The sequence below is a fragment of the Protopterus annectens genome, chromosome 10.part0, assembly GCF_019279795.1.
Source record: "Protopterus annectens isolate FY-2018-M chromosome 10.part0, PAN1.0, whole genome shotgun sequence".
NCBI classification, from domain to species: domain Eukaryota; kingdom Metazoa; phylum Chordata; order Ceratodontiformes; family Protopteridae; genus Protopterus; species Protopterus annectens.
Window position 1 is genome coordinate 1,334,542,991 of NC_056744.1, and position 24,112 is coordinate 1,334,567,102.

Genomic DNA, 24,112 nt, shown 5'->3' on the forward strand with positions numbered 1-24,112 from the left:
CTGGTAAGTCTGTGGGATGATCCCAGATGTTTAGCCAGCAAACAGGGAATACAAGTGATTGTCAAACATCTATGAGAACACACCTATCACTGTAGCAACCCCCAAAACTGTTAGGAGAGTAATATTTCAAGTATGTCCTATCTACACTCCCATGTTGTGAAGCTGTGACCAGAGTGTGTTCAGTAACATAGTGAGATGTATGTGCATAATACTAATGTGTAATCTGGAACTTTGTGTGGCAGCAGTCAGGTAGTGCTAACAAACATTGCTCCCACAGGTACATCGGATACGAACACTGTGCTGGGAAATAAAGACCATTATAACCTATATGGTACTGTTCACTCTGGTAATGTAGGGAATTGTGAGTGCTGCAGTTTCTCTGAATAATCAAGTATCACTGATTGCTGTCCCCTACATTGTGCTACATAATATAACTGTGTAGGAAAGCTTGTATATGTGTGTGTCAGGTCACTAAAGGTGGAAGAGGGCAATATTCTAGATATGTCCCGGCACACCAGCATGTGGTCAACACATGGCCAGAGGCTGTGCAGAAAGAGATGGCTAGCTATGTGCACAACATCAACCTGGAATCTGGGAGTATGTGGAGAAACAGTTAGTTAATGTTAACAAACATTCCCTCCACAGGTATACTTGGTAAGAGGTGTATACTGCAGGTAAAACCAGTTTGATGATGACAGCCATTTCACTGTCCAAAGTAAGGCTATAGGGTAGTGTAGTAAGACTTTTAAGGTACAGATATCACCACTGACTAGGAAAGTAATGTAGACTACAGGAATATACTAGATGTTAATTGACATCTTTCTCCCCCCCCACCATATCTCCAACAACAATCAAAATATCCACCCCAACTAGTATGTCATGACACCTATGTTCTAATAATGTCCAATTGTTTGATAAATATTTTACTTGTTCCCATGCAAGTGCTATATTGAATTATTCCAACTTTGGTGGCATGGTGCCATCAATGTACCTGTATGCTGTTCTTATTACCACTGTGGTCTCATATATGCATGTGTTCTGTTTGCTATGCAGCTGTTCCATATCTGGTGTCTGGGTTAATGGGAATATCTATGCATGCTGTTATACCTAACCCTGGAATGTGTTGACTATTACTAACCCACATATGATGATAGAATCAAAACACTATAGCAAGCTTGGGAAGGCCGGTCCCAGCAGACCCACCTGTCCCACCTCAGCTGGCTGTGGCATCAGGCACCAGCATGTCTGGGGCCCAACCCGGGACCTCCCTGTCTGTTAGTCCTGCTCCACCTTTGGGTGGAACCGCTTCAGGGGATGGGGCTTGACCCCCCCGGGAGTGGGCATGGACAGGCACCAGTCAACCGTTGCCAGGTTGGGGTTGTGGTGCACAGAGAGATCAACCAACAGTTTGGTGATCTTATATGCCAGCTTGAGGGCCACGTGTCATGATTAGGGAGTCAGCCTGGCTCTGCGACTAAGCCCCCAGCATAGCCACCTTCCGGGCTGTGAAGGTGCAGTGGTGACTGCCCATGGGTGGGGACCTCATTCCCATTGTTTCCACTAGGGGGCTCATGGGCTTCTGATTTCCCAGCACCCCTCCTCATCAAGGTGTTTACCCCCCACATGTGTCATATACTGCCCCTGTATGCGTTTTGTTTGCCTTGTCTGTTAACCTACTGAACCTACCTTCCCAAATATACCTACTACTCCTTCCCAACATCCCACTCTCACCTGAAAAAAAAAAATGGGCAATCTGTTCCCACAAAAAATTCTCGTCCCATACATAGCTGTCCATTTTGCACATGTGTTCACTGGATACATGTAATCTGGTCTAATTGGCATCACAACTTATTATTGTTGTCCTCACCCCCTCCCAGGGTTTTGAGTGTCCAAACCTACCTCCAAATTCAATGTATATGCACAGCTATTGCTGCAGAAGAAATGGGCAGCTATGGACCTTCCCCACACCCTTCCTGCACATCACTAGCTATTTCCCCTACTGTCTTTCCCTCTTTGTGCCCCTTTTTCACCACTTTCCTAACAGCCTTTTTTTCTTTTTTTTAAGAAATTAGTATGGAGGTAAGCAGGAGTAAGCACTTTTAAGCAGCAGTAACCAGGTTTAAGCTTGTTTGCATGGAGGTAAGAATGCCTACACTGGTTAAGCAATTTAAAAGCTAACTGAGTATAAAAAACTGTAACCAGAAGTTAGCAGTGCTCCTCCACGCAAATACGCAAACCTGCTTACAACTGCTCAGAAATGCCTTAATCACTCTGCATCCAACGGCCCTTGTTCTGCCCAGCAACAAAATAGCTTCTGCAAGGCTCAAACCCAGAATCCTGCACACCATAGCCAAAGTGATTTGCCACTAAGCCATATCAGAATACAAAACCCTGATGTTTTCACAAACATATCATCCAGCTCAGTCATTCAACAGTACAGGAAATGTATTTCAACATGTAGATGTACGTGTGTGTGTATATATTAATATCTAAATGGATAAAACATATCTATATGTGTATGTATATATATATATATATATATATATATATATATATATATATATATACAAATATCTACATCTATAGATATATATGTCTATATCTATATGTCTAAATATATACAGCAGGTTTTATATATATGTAAGCATATATATATATATATATATATATATATATATATATATATATATATATATGTAGGTATATACGGACATAGTTATATTTATGTAAGCAGATATATATATCTATATGGGTATATACGGGCATACATCTGTAGATAACAATGGGAAAATAACAAAAATATACATGTCCACATGCACTGTTAATGGGGGTTGAGAGGCCCCAAACAATATATGTCTTGTACAAACCCCGCCACAGCCAAACACGTCTGCCCTGCAATACACTACCATGTGATGCAGATCCCATAACCAGGACCTGACACAACATGAGCATCCCTAGGATACATACATACAGACACATATATGCAGATACAGATATACATATATAGATATATATGTAACTACACATACACACGCAGAGATATGCATAGTAAGATACATATGTAGTAGGTGCACACAATATGGAACAGCCACTATTCCTACAGTTACTACCTTACCAAATGGAGATGGTATGAGCCACCCATACAAATGACAATCATTGCCTGCAACACAAACGCACAGAGTAATCAAAAGATATAACACCACACACAGGTTTGCATACAAGGGAAAGCTTTATTTGTGTACTGTTACAGTTGTGTATGCCATGTGGTATAGCTGTTTAGACACGGACATCCAAATAAACTGAGTAATGCAACTGGGAAACAGTTATACTAATACTGTAGTCTGGAAATGTTAACAAATGTTGCTGTCCAGAGCACGTCCATCAAGTAGTACAATAGTAAAGACAGACTGGGCCACAGGATACCAAATGATCAATAGTAAGTAATGCAGATGTATAGTTCAGCAGCCTCTGTCTACACTCTGTAGACAATACCTAGGGGTAAAGACCTCAGGTGACACAATGGGATGTAACTGTTACATAACAAGGCACAACTGACACCATCATGAGCACAATGACAAACAGAACAGTCTGAATGGCAGGTGGCTGTAGGCCTGGATTCTGTAGCGCTCCCATATACATATATGTATATCTAGATATATGTATATATAGATATATGTATATGTATATATAGACATATGTATATATGGTTTCCCTTCAGAATTTTGAACTACTGAAATCCCAAATTTCAGTACCTCGAGACCAGAAAGGCAAAAGTGCAGAATACAGAAACCCCAGAAGCACGAAATTCAAAATCCCGAAGTTTGGAGATTTTGTATTAGCGGTTCTGGTGTTGCAGTGTGTGAGTGGGTGGTTTGGAGATGTAGGTAAGTGTTTGATTTTTACGGGTTTTAGGTAGGGGCTTTACTGTGTGTCTGCGTGTTTTGTTAGTGTGATGTCTGTGTGCGAGGGGAATGTAGCTTGTGTGGTGATGTTTTTGTGTGTTTATCTGTGTTGTGCGACCTCAGAGTTAGTATATTTAAGTGGGGGGTGTGGGGGGTGCAGCCCCCCACATGGGGGTGCAGGGGGGCTTGCCACCTTGCTTGTATGTAGGGTAGGAGTTGTGTATATGTAGGGATGTGTATGTTTGTGTCTGTGGTATGTTTAGTGTGGAAGTCACAGTTTAAAATTTTGCGCTTCTGGGGTTTCTAGTTTATGGATTTTCGGCTTCATGGTCTCGAGATACTGCAATTTGGGATTTTAGTATTTTGAGATTATGAAGTGAAACCATATATATAGCTATATCCTATGTGTATGGCTATGCCTAGTTATGTTGGTATATATATGTAGATATCAATAACTGTATGTGCATACATATCTATTCTGATATACCTACTACTGTCAATGTATATGTAGATATCCATACATATATGTGCATATGTATCTCTATCTGTATATGTGTAGACATATATTTCTCTGTATATGTATATATCTGAGTGTTTACTTGTATAGCTATGTACATATACATATCATTCTATGTATGTTGATATGTATATGTGTATGCCTATATAGATATCTTGATAATTATATGTACATATATCTTTACCATATATCCTGAACATGGAGTGTAGCCCTACTTTAGCCCTGTAGTCCCAACTTCATAGTGCAAGGGGATGTCAGGTATGTATGGCATGTATATTTGTAGACTATTGCTACTGTAAGAGGAAGTGTCTTCATAGACATGGTGTGTGTGGGTGGTCACATCCACTTTTAACATGTGCGCCATTGGCTACTGACAGACATCCTAAGGACATCATAGTACAGTACCACTGCTAGCACATAATGCTCCTGTGGACTACAGTAGAGATAATGGCCAATATATGTGGACAGTCTGACACATTCTAGACAGTTCAAAGGTATACACATAACCCCTTAGTGCAACACATGTGGACCAATCCTGACAATGTGGATGTTAACAGCCATGTAGATGGGTATAACATGTAACTACTGGTATACATGTGCCCCCATAGGTTATGCATTCACACATCCCTGCCTGTTCTGCCACATAATAACTGCTGGTACAGAGGTGCCATGGCCACATACTACACACTAGATATTGACATACATCTGTACAGCATCCCACTGCTCTGTTTGACATACATGACTGCTATGGTGGCCCAGCAGCAGTACATATGGCAAGTATTTGGACATTACATCTCACTGGGTAAGTACACTAAGCTGCTAGGCATGTAACAAAGCACTGTGCAGGCTACATGCAGACCAGCTCAACACTGGCCTACATTTCCTATGGGGGAATGCACATGTACTTGCATATATAGCAGGCTCTACAGGCATGCTACAGCACAGAGTAACATACTCCTGTGCGAAAGTACATAACTACAACCAATGTGAACACAGCCACAGCCAGATGTGGTATGCTAGTGTAATATTACAGTATATGGACTATCTGTTCAACACCATCCTCATATGTGGCACTCACACACTAACCCTACATATACTGGACCGCTACACAGTGTGCTCCGATGCCTGTCTGTGGTATGAGACATGTGTGTGTATGGCCCTACAAACATGTCAGCCGATAGAGTAACATACAGTGGAGCAGCATGTAACATCAGATCAAGAACAGTGACATCTACCACAGTCTGTACACAGGCCAAGGTACATATTAACAATACACACACTGCCAACCACCATAAGTACACAGACCTCAGTAATGTACACACAACCACAGAATGGTCAGGTTATGTCATCAAATATAACCCCTACTATACATAATGTGTAGCAGTCTGATATCTCACTGGCTTGTTATCAGAAATTATGTCACTAATTATGGTGTACAGCACATATGCACCCCTTACTGCATGACATATGTACAAAGGTTGACAGAGTTGTGGCTGGAGGCACATACACAAGGCCGATATTGACATGTTGCTGTGATAGCCTCATACATTTACTGTTGTAACAGGGTTTGTTGCAACATATGTCCTATGAGGGATATGAAGTCAGAAACTCTCATGGCTTTCACCATCTACAGACTGCAATCCTCACACTACCTTATGCAGTTCACAGATAGGTGCTCTGTGGGTAACACCTAAAACATAAAGCACCACACACTGGACAGCCTGCAGATGACCCTACAGATGGGTGTTCCCTCATAAACATAGCACTGACATGGCAGGTATGAAAACATGTAGGACAGCCATATCCACACATACCCTGTTAAAACAACATTACTCCAAATGCAGTATAGTAGCATTTACAGTCTGTAGTCAGGTCAGGCACATCCCCCTCCTGTGTGTTGGCCTGTTTCCAGAGTGTATGTTGTTAGAGGTAAATCTCCAATCCATCTGAGATGTTGTTTGCCAAACAACAGATTGAATTCCTGCTCACAGTGAATGAAAGGCCCAACACCAACATGATGTTCTTAGATATTGGTGTGTGTTTCCATGCAATTGGCTATGGCAATGTTACCACAGCTGTTCCACATGCAATCAGCTAGCAGAGGGCTGTAATTTGTGCAGAGCCTATCAGCTGATCCTCAGCATCACTTAAAATACACATGCTGCTGCCTAAGCAATGCAGATGTAAGTCTCCACATCCATCAGAGAGGGAGTGAGAGAGGCAGACAGAGGCACAGAAATGTCAGGGAGGGGTGGAAGAGTAAAACTTAAGCATGTTTGTGTCACACACCTACCAGTGCAGGGTATCCAACCCCTGACAACTATGTAGTTCTATTACATGTTCATGCAGTTAATGGATGTGCCATATATGTTGGGGAGCTCTCAGAACGTATATGTGATAGTGAGTGACATCTGTAATAGGGATATGGTAGCTATGTGGTAGATGTAGTACACGTGCCTGTCCGCATGAACAGGTATTAGTGTCAACACAGTCACACTCTCACAGGGACGCACACACAATAACACACTTGGCAGGGCCAGGAATACAACTCAACTTTAGTGGGATTGCCACAACACAGTACTGTGCATGTATTACATGCACCACAGGGGTCGTACAGAGGTTATATGTGCAAAGGGTATGTGGAGGTGTCTGACATCAGACAGCATGCTTCAGTATGCCAATGGGGGTTGTAGTGATTGTGAATGTGGTCATATGCATCATACACCACACATACAGACATGGGTGCCAGTACTGACATGCATGGGTGTACTGCCTCATGGATGTGTTGTGGTCGATGGTGCCAGATGGCTATACTAGGCTAGGTGATGGGTATACCTTGGCATCAGGCCACATGACAATGGTCTGCAATGTGGCTCAGGCGTGTAGTGTCTGGAGTTGCCCACATAAGAGGGTATTGTATGCACCATCCAGTCACCTTGGTGACTGTTGCATGTGGTCAATGCTGTGCATTGCTTGCCATGTATGTGTTCTTTAGTCCATGATATGGACAGTGTCTGGGATGTGCACAGCTCCAACATGCATGTACAGTGATATGTGGAACTGTACCTGGGGTGTCTGGCCCATGTTGTGTACACAGATTGTTGTCATCAGATGTGCCAGTCCTGGCCTCATGTGGTGGGAACTGTTAATAGACAGCAAGTTGACCCTGAACCTACATTGATAGCATGATACCAGTATTCCCAGGTGTCAATGGCATCTGTCCATACAGGGCTTGTGTTTCAGGCATGGTATGTCCTTTGTGGGTCACATTTGATGGCACCACAGGTATTTCAGTTGTCTAGTGGGAAATATGGGTGAGGTGCACTGTCGGCATGTACATGCCTATTTGACTGATGGACAGGGTGCCATGCCCTCTGTAGCCCACTGCAATCACACCATGGTTACTATCAGTGGGCAATATGCAGGGTACTACCAACATAGTGGCTGTTGCCTAGGCAAGTGTGTGCGTGTGTGTGTGTGTGTGTGTGTGTGTGTGTGTGTGTGTGTGTGTGTGTGTGTGTGTGTGTGTGTGTGTGCATGTGTGTGTACATTGTAGGTACATGAGCAACTCTTCCTTTGTGGTAGTAGAGCACTTGAATCACACCTTTTGGGCAAAAAAATTACTATAATTGCAATAGTGAATTAGTGATTTATCTTGCCACATGTGTTACATGTAAAAGTTACTATATTGGTAAGACAAAGAGGATTTTTAAACGCAGGGTATACGAACACAGCCTTGCCATTCAAAAGAAAGACAAAAACAATGCCTTAGCTAGACATGCAACAACATGTAGGGATTTCAAGAAATTTGAATTTTTTATTCTGGATGCTGTTCAAAAGGGCCTATACTTAGGTGATTTGAACAACATTCTTGAATGTAAAGAATCTTTTTGGCAACTGGTGTTTGGTGCAGACCAAACACCGGGATTAAATGAAGTTATAAGCTTGAAATGTTTTTTATTATATAGATAACTAGTACACATTCAAACATTACAATAAAATATATATTTATATTTACATGTATATTACATAAATAATATAATAATATTTTAAAACATTTTATGAAAGGTTTTTTTATATTAATCAATTAAGTATGTAAACTAGTTTAAAATTAGTAACAGCAGTTTTATAACATTTATTTAACTGATTTTTGTTTTTTATATAATTCATGTGCATTTATTATACATATATATATATATATATATATACATATATTTTTTCATACATAGAAAATTTAAATTATGGTGAAAAAATGAGATCACTTCCTGTTAAATTGAGTATTTAAGTCTTTATTGTGTCATTTCCCATGTTTTCTGAAGAAGTTCACATAAAATAAAAGGTGGATGAAAGTGCTAAAGAACCTGTGGAAAGTGGAATTTGTTGCAGCCTGCTATAACATCTTATTGGTCTTGTTTTTTTGTTTTTTAAGTTTACATGTTTCTTTTTTTGGAATTTTACATACAAAACATCCACAACTGCCATGTGTGGTGATAGAACCCCTACCACAGTTCTATATCACACTACAGCAAGACGCTGTTATAGGGCACACCACAGGAATTACTGAAGTGCCCCTTCCCCAAAGGTGTATTTTAAATTGAATTACATCAGCAGGATTGCCAAAGTAGGGCATTTGAATTGTACTGAGTGTGACTAGCCTAAAATGCATTGCTCCCCACAGAGACATAGAAACACACACAAAACATCCACAACTGCCATGTGTGGGGATAGAACCCCTACCACAGTTCTATATCACACTACAGCATGATGCTGTTATAGGACACACCATGGGGATTGTTGGAGTGCCCCTTCCCCAAAGGTGTATTTCACAGTGAATGACATCAGCAGGAATGCCAAGGTAGGGCATCTGAATTGTACTGAGTGTGACTAGCCTAAAATGCATTGCTCTCTACAAACACAGATTTGCCAAGTCTGGGATTAGAACTCCTACCTAACTATCTTATCACACTATAGCAGTATGCAGTTATGGAATGCGCTACAGAGATTACTGGGCTGTAACCTTCCCAGAGGTGTATATGTAGGTGGATGTCATCAGCAGCCTTGACAAAGTAGGGCATTCGAATTGTAGGGAGTGTGAGTAGCCTACAAGGAATTGTTCTCTACACAGACAGGGACACGCACACACACACACACACACACACACACACACATGCACACACACACACACACACACACACACACACACACACACACACACACACACACACACACACACTTGTCAAGTCTGGGATTAGAACTCCTATCTAACTATCTTATCACACTACAGCAGTACACAGTTATGGAATGCACTACGGAGATTACTGGGCTACAACCTTCCCACAGGTGTATTTCTAGGTGGATGTCATCATCAGCCTTGACAAAGTAGGGCACTTGAATTGTAGGGAGTGTGAGTATTCTAAAAGGAATTACTCTCTACACTGCCAGGGACACACACACACACACACACACACACACACACACACACACAACACACACACACACCCTTGCCAAGTCTGGGATTAGAATTCCTACCTATCTATTCACATTACAACAGTACACAGTTATGGAACACGCAATGGAGATTACTGGGCTACAACTTTTCCAGAGATGTATTTCTAGGTGGATGACATAAACAGCTTTACCAAGGAAGGGCATTTGAATTGTAGGGAGTGTGACTACCCTAAAAAGCATTGCTCTCTACACAGACAGACAAATACACACACACACACACACACACACACACACACACACACACACACACACACACACACATACTCACAGCTGCTATGTCTGGGATTGGAACTCTTACCCCTAACTAGTTTATCACCACAGCAGTACGCAGTTATAGGATGCGCCACAGAGATTACTGGGCTACAGCTCTCCTAAAGGTGCATTTCACAGTGGATGACTTGAGCAGGCTTGTCATAGTAGGGCTATGGGGAGAGCAGTGTGTGTGTGCATGGGCCATAACCCATTCATCTAGAGGTAGACACATCACATGCGGGCACACACAGGGTCATATCCCACAGGTACATTTATATGGCTGCTAGATGACTACTTCCTTGTACAGTTATGTTGCATAGCTAGCACTTTCACCACATAGTCTGTAATGCTGACAGATACCAGTGGCTAGTATCTACAGTGAGTGACATCTGATCCTCATGTGGTTGTGGCCCTTTGGCTGTGTGCTGGGTGGGACAGGCCTGGATGGCTCCTTTTCACAGTCACCCTCTTCCACACATCTATGTACATCTACCTTTGGCTTATTATAGTGTGTTGTTCTTAGATATATGTCTGTATTCCTATCCACTGTTTGTGCAAAGCATGAGTGGTGCATACTGAGGAGTGTCTGCACTAACATCTGCGACTGCCAAATATGTCTGGTCCACTGGTGTTTGCAGACATGGTCTTCATTTGTTTAAGTGTGTGACCATGCCCAGTATGACCTTTCAGTATGTTGTTGACTGGCATTGCCTTCATTACTCTAAGTGTGTGAGCATGCCCAGTATGCTTGTCTAGATTAAATGCGTGCATCAAACCCATGTAGTCTGTGATGCAGTGCAGACCTTTGTGTTATACACCCACAGGTAGTATACTTTTTCTGAAAGCTATCCATCGCTCATTTGGCAATATGGGGACAAACTGTGCAGCAGATAGTGTGTACTATAGGTGATCATGTCTGTGCTGCTTCAGCTGCATGGTGCTGCTGTTAGCAGAGACATTCAGACATGTACTGTTATACACAGTGATGTTTCCTGTCCTCATGTGCTGTCAGGTGTACATTCTTGCTCACAGTGATGTCTTGGTGGACAAAGGTGACTGTGACTGTGTCCGGTATTGTGGGCAGACACCTATGTATTAATGGTAAGTTATGCCATTCTGGAGGGAGAGCTACAGACACTTTGTGCTAGGTTTGTGTATCCGGTTCAGCACCTTGGTACAGTACTGGCAGAGGATCCCATACTTGTATGCCCATCAGCATGACAATATGGGCTTATCTTGCTATGGCAATGCCTCACAGCTATACAGATTTGCACAGGTCAATCTGGGGCAGGGGCCATGGCTCAGGACATTTACTGTATTGTGGTGTACTGGCATGTGTGTAGCCACCCATGTCTGTGTTTGCAGCCAGTAATAGTGTGTGTGTACACAGCTTGGTGTTAGACCCTACACATTCTATGCTGCACATGCTCCCACCTCCCGTTATTCTAACCTCTTTCGTACATTATGCCTACATTCTCTAATACTTCCCCTTAGGGTATTGCCCCATCACAGGTGTGTGTTAGTGTTGGTCCACAGTTCATGCAGTGAGACATGGTGGACATGTACTGTGGTTTGTCCACATGGCCTTGCATATGGCTTATGTGGAGTGTGTTATGTTGTTATTTGGGTGTCCGTGACATAACATGCATTGGCAGTACGTGTGAAACACAGGCCTTTGGCCGACGCCCGTGGGGCATTAGGTGTTGCTGCATGCCAAATGTGGCAGGTCATTGCATTCTGTCAGTCCTACAGTTCAGACCTCCATACAGTATATTCCCCTGGGGTGTCAGGGTAGGTGTGATAGGTGTTCATGCCAATACCAGCTAACAGCCTTGCCCAGGGGGTGTGGATGCTGGCAGGGTGCTACCTACCGCTAGGGACACACCTGCATGGGACACCTGCACTGCATGCTGCAGTCTTCTACTATTGCCATATACAGGTGGGGTCTAACTTTACCCATTCCCCACAGCAGGGATATGACTAGAGAGGTGCCTGTGGGTGGTGTTTTCATGAGCTGGGTGCATGTGTGCTATGGACACTACTTGCATCTGACACACAGATTTGCATTCGCATTCCAGTTATGCATGCATGTACAGCTACATCCGCTGTTTCCCAATAGAGCAGTCCTACCTCCTTTGTGATTTGTGAGCGTTTGAGCAGACAACACCAGTATCCCCTACTACAGGTCCAAATAATGTGATGTATACCTGTATGTACGTTTCCAAGGGTGTGTTCATTTCACAGTGACACAATATATACTGTATATTTGGGGTACTTTCCCCTGTGTATTGCTTGAATATGTAGACCAACAGCCATGCCATGTCAGTCTTTCAGAATGTGACACATATTACCACCATACATTTGCAATGGCTTACTGCTAACTTGTGTTATACTGATGGGTATTGTGTATGGCACTGCAGTTGTGAGGACTTGTCCCTGTCATCAATGGTAGTAGGCAATGGCCACCAGGCTTATGTCAACATGAATACATACCGACCACTCTCACACGATATGGGACACACACCAAGCTAACACACACATACCTGCATATTGTGCAGGTGCTACAACCTATCGTGCTACCTTGGCCACCTCTGTGCATCTGTGCTGCACCTGGTATTAGACCTACACATACATGTTACTACATTTCTACATAGGGTTGTGGGGGGGCTCAAATGACTGTTACAACATGTGTACATCACATTGGGGGGGCACTAGACCATTACTACATAATTCAGGAGGGCGGGGGGAGGACAACTGACTGTTTCTGTGGTCCAACACTGGATTGGGGGGCACACCTGACTATTTCTACATATCTACACAGGATTGGGGGGAACCACCTGACTGTTACTACATTTCTACATAGGATGGGGGGGCACACCTGACTATTTCTATTTTTCTACACAAGATTGGGGGCACACCTGACTGTTACTACATTTCTATGTAGGATGGGGGGGGGCACACCTGACTATATCTACATTTTTACACAGGATCGGGGGGCACACCTGACTGTTACTACATTTCTATGTAGGATGGAGGGGGGCGCACCTGACACCTGTACACATTTGCTATGACTGTACTGGTATGTCAGGTACTCCATTTCATTCTGTATTCTAACCTATCATGCTGAGTAGAGGTAATCCAGTGTACTAAAGATCTTAGCTTTGATTTACCTGCATATTAGTTTCCGACTTTCTACCCTTCAGAACTAACATCTCACTGCCTGACCTTCTGTGATCTGTCTGTGTAGGCCTGGGAGGGGAGGTCACCCATAGGCATCATTCAGAGGCCATAACACAGCCTTTGTTTGTGTTGTCTACACCTGTCCTGCTGGCTGTGACTGTTGTTGAGTATGTGAACCCCCCCCCTGACTGGCATGTGTGAGTCACTTACCTTGTGGGTGTCCCAGTATTGAGGGTGGTGCTGCAGGGCTGCCTATGTTGGATGCACATAGTACACTCCCTACACATGGTTGAGCAAAGGTAGTTTCATGTTTGGCATCCCTTTTACTGTATGTGAGAGTCAGAGAGAGGTGTTATTCCCTGGGTCCCTCCTGTGTCAGTGTATGTGCTATGCGTTGCCTCTTTGCCAAGGCCAGGGCATACTGGGCATGTCTCCTACTGCCTACTGGGGCAGGCTCAAGTTGTTCCTCCTCTGAGTCACTCTGTACCTGTGCTGGCCTTGGCAATGGTGGGGGGCTGTGTGCCCCTGCCCTGTGCTGTTCCTGCTGCAGCTGCTTTCACAGGATCATATTGTGTGCATGACACATATGATGACAATTTGGGTACATGTAGCTGGTGAGTACTGCAAGGCTCAACCGGATGTGTCCAGGCACTGGAACTGTGACTTGAGTATCCCAAACACATGCTCTACTATAATTCTGGTCTGTGTGTGTGCCTCATTATGGAGTTCTTGTTCAGGTGTGTGTGCATTTCTGATGGGTGTCATCATCCATGGCTCCAGTGCGTATCCAGCATCCCCCACTAGATAACCATGAGGGATGTCCCCAGTGGCAAATCTCTGGTACAGCTGCATCAGATGCCAGATGTGGGAATCATGATAGCTTCCAGGGCAGCCAGCACACACATTCATTATTATGCCCTGGGCATCGCACAAGACCTGGCAGTTGATGGAGGTGAAGCCCTTGCAGTTTATGTAGACCTTACCCCGCTCACTGGGTGGTACTTTAATGTGTATGTGCATGCAGTCTATAGCACCCACTACCTCACGGTATTCTGCTATTTGGTGGAACATTTGCATATTGCTGGCCAACGCCTCATGGGTGTTGGGGAAATATATGTGCTCACTGACATGTGCTGACATGGCATCCAGAAATTGGTGGAGTACCCTGGATGCTGATGCCTGTGAGATCTGCATCATATCCCCTGTTGGACTTTGGAAAGTACCTGTAGCTAGTATTCTTAGGCCTACACATACCATGGTATCCAATGGGATGGGTTCCCCTCTGTTAGTTCTGTGTGTGATGTGTGGCCGGCACAGCTCAACAATTTGCTGTAGGAGGTCCCTGTCCACCCTATTGTGCTCCACTATCTCTAGCTCATGTAGCCCTAAGTAGGTTTCCCTGGGTCTGTACACTCTTCTCCATCTCCTTCACTGTGGGTTGGTCAACAGCATTCACATCTCAGCACCCTCAGCCTCTTCCACAAGTTGTATAATAGCTATTGCAGCCCCTATCATTTTGTTGTTTTGATTTTTAAAAGTTCCCCACTTGTGTACACCGGTGGTGTAGTGTGTGGAAAAAACAGAGGGGAAGTTGTTTGCGTAGTTTATATTAGAGTTCTGGGCTGGGCTGGTCTGCTGCTTGTGTATTTGGTTGATTTTGATACATTTCACCTGCCAGATGTGCTACTTTTCCTTGATTACCTTTCTACTGCTGTTTTCCCTTCCCATTGCCTTCCTGTTTAAGCCCGGGGGTGCACCGCACAAACATAGTGCTCTAATGTGCATAGTGCTGCTATTTCCTGGTTTAACTTTTTTTTTCCTTTAAAACCCGGTGAGTGGCACGCACACCCACTTAGGCAATGTAAAGAGTACTAGGCAGACTCAGACACATACCCTTGCTTAGCTGTGCTTAGCTAGGAGCAAACCTGAGCCACAGGGCTCCAGTCCACTTACAGTATGCCTGACACACCCTCCTATGATGTCAGCTAATTCCTAGGCTTGCACCAAGCTATTCCTACTCTTATACTGTTGGGACCTGACTAGCATGCTGGGGAAAACTGGGATTCCCCTCATTTGCATAGGATTGCCTGCTAATGCATAGTTACATGTCTCACATTGAGCCTCCCCCCTTAGCAAACACTAATCACTGGCCGTGTTGTCTTCTGCTTGCCATTGACTTTCATGGCAGAATAGTGGTTTTAGTTAGAGTGCATAATTTAGGTTTATTTTATTATTTTTCCCGCCGATCCCATTTGCGCGCTGCTGTCCTACGCTTAAACAGCTGCGATCAGCTAAAAAAAATAAAAGTTGATTTTTTTTTTATTTTTTAGGCTGTTTGCAGTGCCAATGGCCTTATACTTGGCCATTGGCATGCTTCCTGACTGATATGCAGCCTTTATCTGGTGCTGTCACAGCTCTGTTTTGGATTTTGCAGAAATGTACTTGGTTACTAACCGAGTACATTTCTGCAGATTGCACTAGTCCTGCACAGCCGGCTTCCAGCTTTCTGGATCACATATTCTCCTGCAAATGGGGTGATTTGCATACTGGGGCTTAGTCTGTGGAGGACTAGTGCAGGAGCTCTCCTGCATGCCCCTGCAGGCTGTTCCTGGATCGCACAGCAGACATATTGCCTTCTAGAGTTCCAGCACTGATCCTGCATGCCATGCAAGGCTTGCAGAATCCAGTAGCTAGTCACAGTTGGGCCATCCTTCAGAGTCATAGTATAAACATTTACTCTACTCCTGTTGGTGCAACTTCCTCCTTTCCTACAATGAAAGGAAAAAAAAAAACTTACCTCAGAGCCCTTGCTGACTACAAAAGCTAACTCTGCACCACAGACAATAGCAGATGAACCTGCAGTGACCTTTGGGTGTTCCCACAAATGCTCATTTACCTCTCTGCCTTTAATTGATGTACTCTTTTTTGTACCATGAACCAGGGATCAGCCATATCCTCTTCAGCTGCACCAGTATCTGTTTTTTTTTTGGGAGAACTATTGTCAGATACAAGAGTTTTACTAGTGGATCATACTGGATTGGTCTAGAGGAGGAGATGTCTTGTAGGTAAACATTCCTATCCTAGTCAGTCTCAGAAGATATTTATTAAGAAAAAATGAAAGGTCAAACATTGTTCACTAGAACACATGGTATTTCAAGTTAAATATTAATTCCTTTCCTTGAGTAAATATTTTTACAGGCAGTAAATCCTGTTCCATGGCCTTCAGTACCTGTTAAACTGGTCACTTTTAATAATACACAGGAGATCTGATCATCAAAACCTCAAAGGAAGATAATATTTATTATTTATTTTACATTTTTTAACCGGATTAGTCAATCTGAGCCAATGGCCTGTTTTCAGTGGAGACCTGAGGAGAAGAGCTCCAGCAATACAAACAAAAGAGATACCATAGTAGGCAAGATACAAAAAACAAAGACAAATAGTGCAGCAATACAACATAAGCAAAAATTACATATGCAGTAATCATGTGAAATGAATAACTGCATCCCACATGAAATACAAAATGAACTGGCACCACACCTGTGTGCCCTGTTATATCACAGCCTTACCTCAGTTTTTATCCCTAACAAATGGCGCACTGCTACAGTCATCCCTCTCTAAAAAGGGGGAGTGACTGCAAACCCTGGGTACTACTGCTTCATTAGCCTGATGAGGCTGGTATGCAAAGCTATGGAGTGCATCATCTTGGACCTGCTCAACAAAGATATAGGCAATCTTCAAACTCTTGACCCCACACAGTCTGGCTTCATCAAGGGGAAGTCCTGCCTTCTGAACCTGGTTGACTTCTTCGAGGCAGTCACCAAGGCTGTGGATGAGGGTAAGGCAGTGAATACAGCCTACCTCGACCTAGCCAAGGCCTTTGATACCATTCCCCACTCGGGTATCATTGATAAACTCACCAAACTAGGCATCAATCCTTACATCACTAGGTGGGTTGCAAATTGGCTCACAGACAGGACCCACGGAGTGAAAGTTGCGGACTCCAAGTCAGACTGTCAACCAGTCACAAGTGGAGTCCCACAGGGCATGGTCCTGGGCCATCTCCTGTTTGGCATCTACTTCACAGAAGTCCAGGCCAACACAGAGGGACTCTGGCTGACCAAGTTTGCTAATGGCTGCAAGCTAGTAGCCATTATCAACTCCCTAATTGATGCAGACATCCTACAAAAGGTCTTCTCTGAGACCAATGACTCGTGTTGGAACCATGGCCTTAAGCTTAACGCCAAAAAATGTGTTATCATTCCCTTTGGAAAAAAACTCAGCTCCCACAAATAACCACATCAATGGGAGCCCACTAAACACTGAAGGAGTCATAAGAGATCTGGGCACCCAGGTTGACAGTCACTTCACTTTTGTCCACCATGTTGCCACTGTGGTCAAAAAGTCCTTCTACATGGCACATTTTATAACCAAAGGGTTCACATCCAGAAAGAAAGAGGTCATCATGCCTCTCTAATCATCTCTCAGTAGACCAATCATCGAATATAATGCCCCATTTGGCATGTACCTGACCAGACACCCACAACAGCTGGAGAGGTCACAAAAGTACCTCAGAAAAAGGATCCTAGGCCTTAAACATGTAATACATGGACAGACTCAAGAAACTTCAGCTGTTCTCAGTCTCTTATCATCTACTCAGAGGTGATCTCTGTTTGACTTATAAAGTCATATCTGACCCAGCCCTACTTGAAATGCTACACCTAAAGAAATCTCAATACCCCCATGCCACGCTTTGCAGAGACCACAACCTCACTACCACAATCAAAAGAACATGCTGGAGGAACAGGTTCATCTCCCAAAGACTGCCCATACTCTGGAATAAGCTTCCCATTCATGTCAGACAGAGCATCTTGCTGGCCCTCTACAAGAGAAATCTTGACGAGTGGATGGGTAACAGAAAGTTCACCCAAGGGATCACTCCAGTTGCCCTACTGGATAGAGGCACTGTGAACTAACATCTGGTGGCATGGTGTCAGGGACAATTTTGGGGACTAGGCTTATAAAAGCTCCAGAGCCATTAGCCTAGTACACACCTATGAAAAGTAGTATTGATCACTGAAATTGATACACCCAGCAACTACAGTGTCTTGTGTAAAAGGAGACACAAAGTTCTAAAATATCAAGATTTACAGACAAAAACGAAAGCAATGTGGAAGAAAGATACCCAGACAGTTACAATAGTAGCAGGAGCAATGGGTCTTTTAAAAAGAAACTACAATCGTATTTAGATATGTCACCAGTACATGTAACTCGATATGAACTGCATTACTGGGCACATTGTGGGTGCTGCGAAGAGCACTTTTGGCTGACATCAAAGATTGAAACAATACTAATTTCATGAACTTTAATCATGCTTTGACTTAGGAAAAGGGTCCATTCCCGTCATGATATTAGGGGTCTATATTATAACATTGAAATGTACAAAGATCGAATGTTATAATATCGTACCCTAAACACCGAAATCCACAAACATCAAACAGTCAGAATAGCGAATTTTTTCCCAGGGGAAAAAAATCACTATTCCGAGAAACATACACACAACACAAACACACACAAAAAACAGCAATCCACACACATACACTTACAATCCTACACCTAAACCTAAACTAAACTTTACATACACTACTAGCTATCCACTTACCTTAACCCAACCCTAACCCTAAGGTCCATCACTACCGCACACTCACCTCACATGCGCCCTAACCCTAACTCACCTAACCCGTCCCCTAACCCTAACCTACACACAACTGCACACTTACCTGACCTGCGCCCTAACCCTAACTCACCTAACCCATCCCCTAACCCTAACCTACACACAATAGCACACTTACCTGACCCGCGCCCTAACCCTAATGTCCACACAACCGCACACTTACCTGACCTGCTCCCTAACCCTAACTCACCTAATCCGCCCCCTAACCCTAACCTACACACAATTGCACACTTACCTGAACCTGAACCGTATTGTTCCAACATATTGAATGCTAAAAACAGCAAAGCCACAGCAACAGCCCACCGAATTTTTTCCCTGAGAAAGAATTCGGTGTCCTGCACCTTCTCTGTTTTCAGCATTCGACAAAACTGGTTCGATATTATAACATTCAAACTTTATAAACTTCAATGTTATAATATAGACCCAATATTAGAAACCCAAAATATTTGGAGAAATTAAAAAACTGGGGATTAACCCACACATCACAAGATGGGTGGACAACTGACTCACTGACAGAATGCATACTGTCAAAGTTGGAAATTCTACTTCTACCAGTAAACCAGATATCAGTGGCATACCACAAGGATTTGTGCCGGGCCCTTTACTGTTTGGAATTTATTTCTCAGAAGTCCAGGTGAAAATAAATGGCCTTTGGCTTACCAAGTTCACTGATGATTGCAAACTGGGTGCAATCATTGAGTCCCCAAATGATGTTAACATATTATAAAGTGGGCTAACACAGACAAATGATTGGTACCAAAGCCATGGACTAAAACACAGAAAAGTGCAATATTATCCCCTTTGGCAAAGACGAAGTTCCTACAAACTACAATATTGACAGCACCCCCCTAAGCTCAAACTCAGTGGTGCGAGATTTTTCGAACACTGGCTAATAGCAATCTAAAATGCAATCGCCATGTGTCCACAGTGGTAAGGAAAGCCTTCTACATTGTATATCTTATAAGTAAGGGAATTTCATCCAAGACTATGGATGTTATAACTCCTCTGTACTCAACCCTCATCAGAACACTAGTAGAGTACAACGCTTCCTTTTGCATGTACCTCACCAGACACCTACAGCAGCTGGACAGACCACAGAGATTTCTCACCAAGAAAATTCAGGGCCTCCAAAACATAACCTACATGGAACGACTGAAAGCCATGTCACTGTAATCTATATCCTACAACCTGCTGACAGGCGACTTGTGCCTGGCCTACAGAGCAGTCTCTGACCCTGCCCTAATGGAAATGCTGCACATCTGCAAATCAAATGGGACAAGAGTCACTCCAGGGATCTCAACCAAACCTTTGACATTAACAGAACATGCTGGAGAGACAGATGTATCTCCCAGAGATTGCCATTCCTCTGAAATAAACTCTCAATCCATGTGAAACAGAGCTTCTCAATAACCCTATTCTAGCACAAGCTAGACAGTTGGATGAAAGACCATAAAATGACCCCAGGGGTGGAGAGGGGCAGTTGGTGCTGATCATATACTCGGTCTGTGAATAACAACCATCTAATCAGTCTATTAGGGAACACAGTCATGGCTAGGCTAGTAAAGATCCTAAGGCCATTAACCTACTAACCTCCTATGAACCTGGGAACCTTTGAGTGTTTTGACCGGATGTCTTCTTCAGAAATAATACAAAATATAAAATCAAGAGTAAATAAGCAAATCAGAGTGCATAGAGCAGGAAGTATATGGAAGAAGAACCGCGGAAGAAAGGCAAAGTTAGGTCAGAGGAGAATGAGGACAGAATCAGTAGAAGCAAAAGAGTAATAGTGTGGGGGTGGGTGTATATAACAAAATAGATGGGAAACTCCTCAAATGCAGCAAGGCTAAATTCATATATAAGAATGGGTAATACATGTTATACATAAAAATATAAATGAATAAAGGAAAAGTAAAAAGTACTACTGTCTTCTCAGGTATGCAAGATGCTCAATATTTTTAAAAATCTTTCACCATATACAGGTACTTTCTGCATTATTAATCTAAGCAAGAAGACATTTCCTGGAACTAAATTAGTTTGCTTATCTAAGGGTTTTACAGCTTAAATTGTTAGTGCTTGTTTCTCTCCTTGACTTAAATTAGAACAAGGTAACAGGTATTATATGAGTGGACAAAGGAGAAACACTTCTTACTGTGGATAGAATATGTTATGTTAATAGAATAGTAAAGTTAAGTGACAGCAATAGATATAAAAATTGTGTAAAGATGAAATGTTTAAAAATTATCAAAGATTAGATAATTTATTCTATGATTTGTATAGGGAAGGGTCATTAGATAATGAACTGCTGGCATTCCTTAGAAGGAAATATCAAAGACTTGTAATAATTTTTGGAATTCCAAAAGTATATAAATCATTGACCAGCCCTCTGTCAAAAAACATCTTGATGGCTAAGGGCTCAAGGACAGAGTTTCCTTGTGGCAACAGATGTGCATGTTTAAAACCTGTCTTGAGAAAAATCCCCCAGTTACTTAGGGGAACTTTTGATTCTGATTGAAAGAATATAGCACATCATAGTAACCAGCCTAAATGTGCTGGTCACACTTGCAGTTTACCTGCACACCTTCACTACAAAGGTGAAAGGTTAGATATGATAACTTTTTTATGTAAGAATCAGTTAGTGGAAATATTAATATTCATTTGGTTTCTTTATTACTAGAAGATAGTTTAGCTAAACATTTTATTCTGTTTTTGAAAATGAACTTTTTTAGCCAACAAGCAGACTAGCAATGCATGATTTGACTGATGCTAATTTGATAATTCTTGCCTATGAACCAGGATTAATTTTTGAGTCATCCACTGAAAATACATTGTCATATTTATGTTTTATTAACTTTTATTTTTTATGGGAGTAGTATTTGAACAATTTTAGAACACATTAATAAGATTACCTATTAAGATTAACAAAAACAGGTTAAGGACAAAAAACATTTTGGGTTCACTTGTATTTACAAATAAAGTTTTCATCAAAAGTTAATGCATTAGACCATCTTGACTGATTGACTTCTGAGCACCTTGATTCAGACATCAAAATTAAGATATAATGCATTTTTTTTCAATAATGGAAATACCCTATAGATTTTAATTATGACATGCAATTACAGATTTTGGAATAAAAGTTTTGGAGGAGCAGTCCAAAGTCAGGAAGAGTGTAATGGGTCAGGTTTTGATATGTTTTACGTTTATAACAAAATATTGTGAAAAGAAAGATGCTGAGAGAAAACAATGCTTGCTTTGAAGGGAAATGAACAAGAATTCAAAATGTATGGGGCAACCCTTTTTGTGGATATTATAGCCCAAGATATCAAAACCATTCTAAAGAAGAGAAATAAAGGCATGAAAAAAGACAGACTGGGTATGTAATAACCCAGGGTTATTTTTTTCATATAATGGTTGCAAACTGTGTTGCAATGACTGGCACACTTATGTAATGAATATGTTTTCAGCTGAGACTAAGAATATCAGAATATTTTAGGGCTATCATGAACACGGGCAATTGCTATGCATTATTTACACATAGACAGATATACACTGGATTAAAAGGTTTAGTTTCTGTGTCACAAGATATTAATAGTAACCTCAAGAGGGGTGAGAGAAATACCAAATTGGAAAGGTATGATCTAATGTGGCAGATAAGGTACAATGCCTCCCAGACTCCTGGTTTGAATGTAACTGTCCTTGTTAGGACAACTTTATTTTTAAAGGCCTGCAGTGTGCTTACCTGTCCATTAAGGACAGCTCAGAAAGCTTATTTTGGCTTGGACCACTTCTGTTCTTTTAAGGACAGCTAAGGCTGAAAGATCATTACAGAGCTGCTACCAAGTCTCCATATGAGAGAAGTAAGTGGGAACAGAGATTAGTGTGTTCTTTTAAGAATGAGTGGTTCATTTTTGTTTGTTTGTTTGTTTGTTTGTTTGGGGGTTTGTGTGCTGGTGGATAATATGGGGGTGTATTTTATTCAAGCTAGCTCAGCATTTCTGCATATTTACTGAATAACAATTTTTTTCTTTAAATTAATTTCAGCCAAGTGATACCTTCAGCTTTTTCTATAAGTGTATCCTACTGACACCTCTAGGCATCTAATATAGCCTCTTCATATTTGCATTAATAATTTTAAGGCCATGCTATATACAAGCTTTTGAAAGATTTCATCATAAAGTTTATATGATGGGCAGCACAACTGCACAGATGTTTGGCATCTGACTAGTGCTACTTAAGATATATTCATTGTTTTCCATATACTATTTATTTGCATTGTTATAGTTTTCATAATTTTTAAATATCTCAACAACCTAGAAACACTGAAAGATCTGCATAGTCTCATATGAAAGTTCAAAGATGAAAGAACAAAAGGTCACTGACAGTATGTAGTTAGCTTGAATGATTACTGCGGTACTGTAAATCATTTACAAAGTATTAAACAAGTAATAGCAACTATTTTTGTTATAACTTATAAAATGCAGTTTCATTGGGCAGAATTCACGAAGCCTCCGTGTAAGATTTACAAGGCTTACACGGAGGCTGCAGTTAAACGGTGTGACGTCAGCATGTCATGCATATGGATGAGGGCATGCTGAATCACACCTAAGGCTAACATGGTCCATATAAGACAGTAGGGGGCGTGTCCATAGGGCGAGTCCTGCAAACGGACATGCACCCAGAAGAGTAAAAGTCCCGAAAGTAAACCCCCATGATAGAGTCCATGTAAATGTGAATAAACACAACACAACACATGCCCCCACAGACTATGAACATAAAATGTAGAAATGAACATCTAATAATTTTTTTTTATAAGTTGTAAAGATGTTTGCCCGTGAGTGCACTCGTTTGCGCGGGCGTGCCCGGCGCTTAGCCACAGTTAGCAGTCAGTGGAAAAGCATATAAGACCTAAATATGCAAAGTAAGCCAAGAAGCAATAGCGTAGCGGTAGAGACGTCGGCTGAAGAGGAGGCAGTCATGGTTCGAGCCCCCAGAACATCAATTTTTATTTTTAGTGAAATAAGC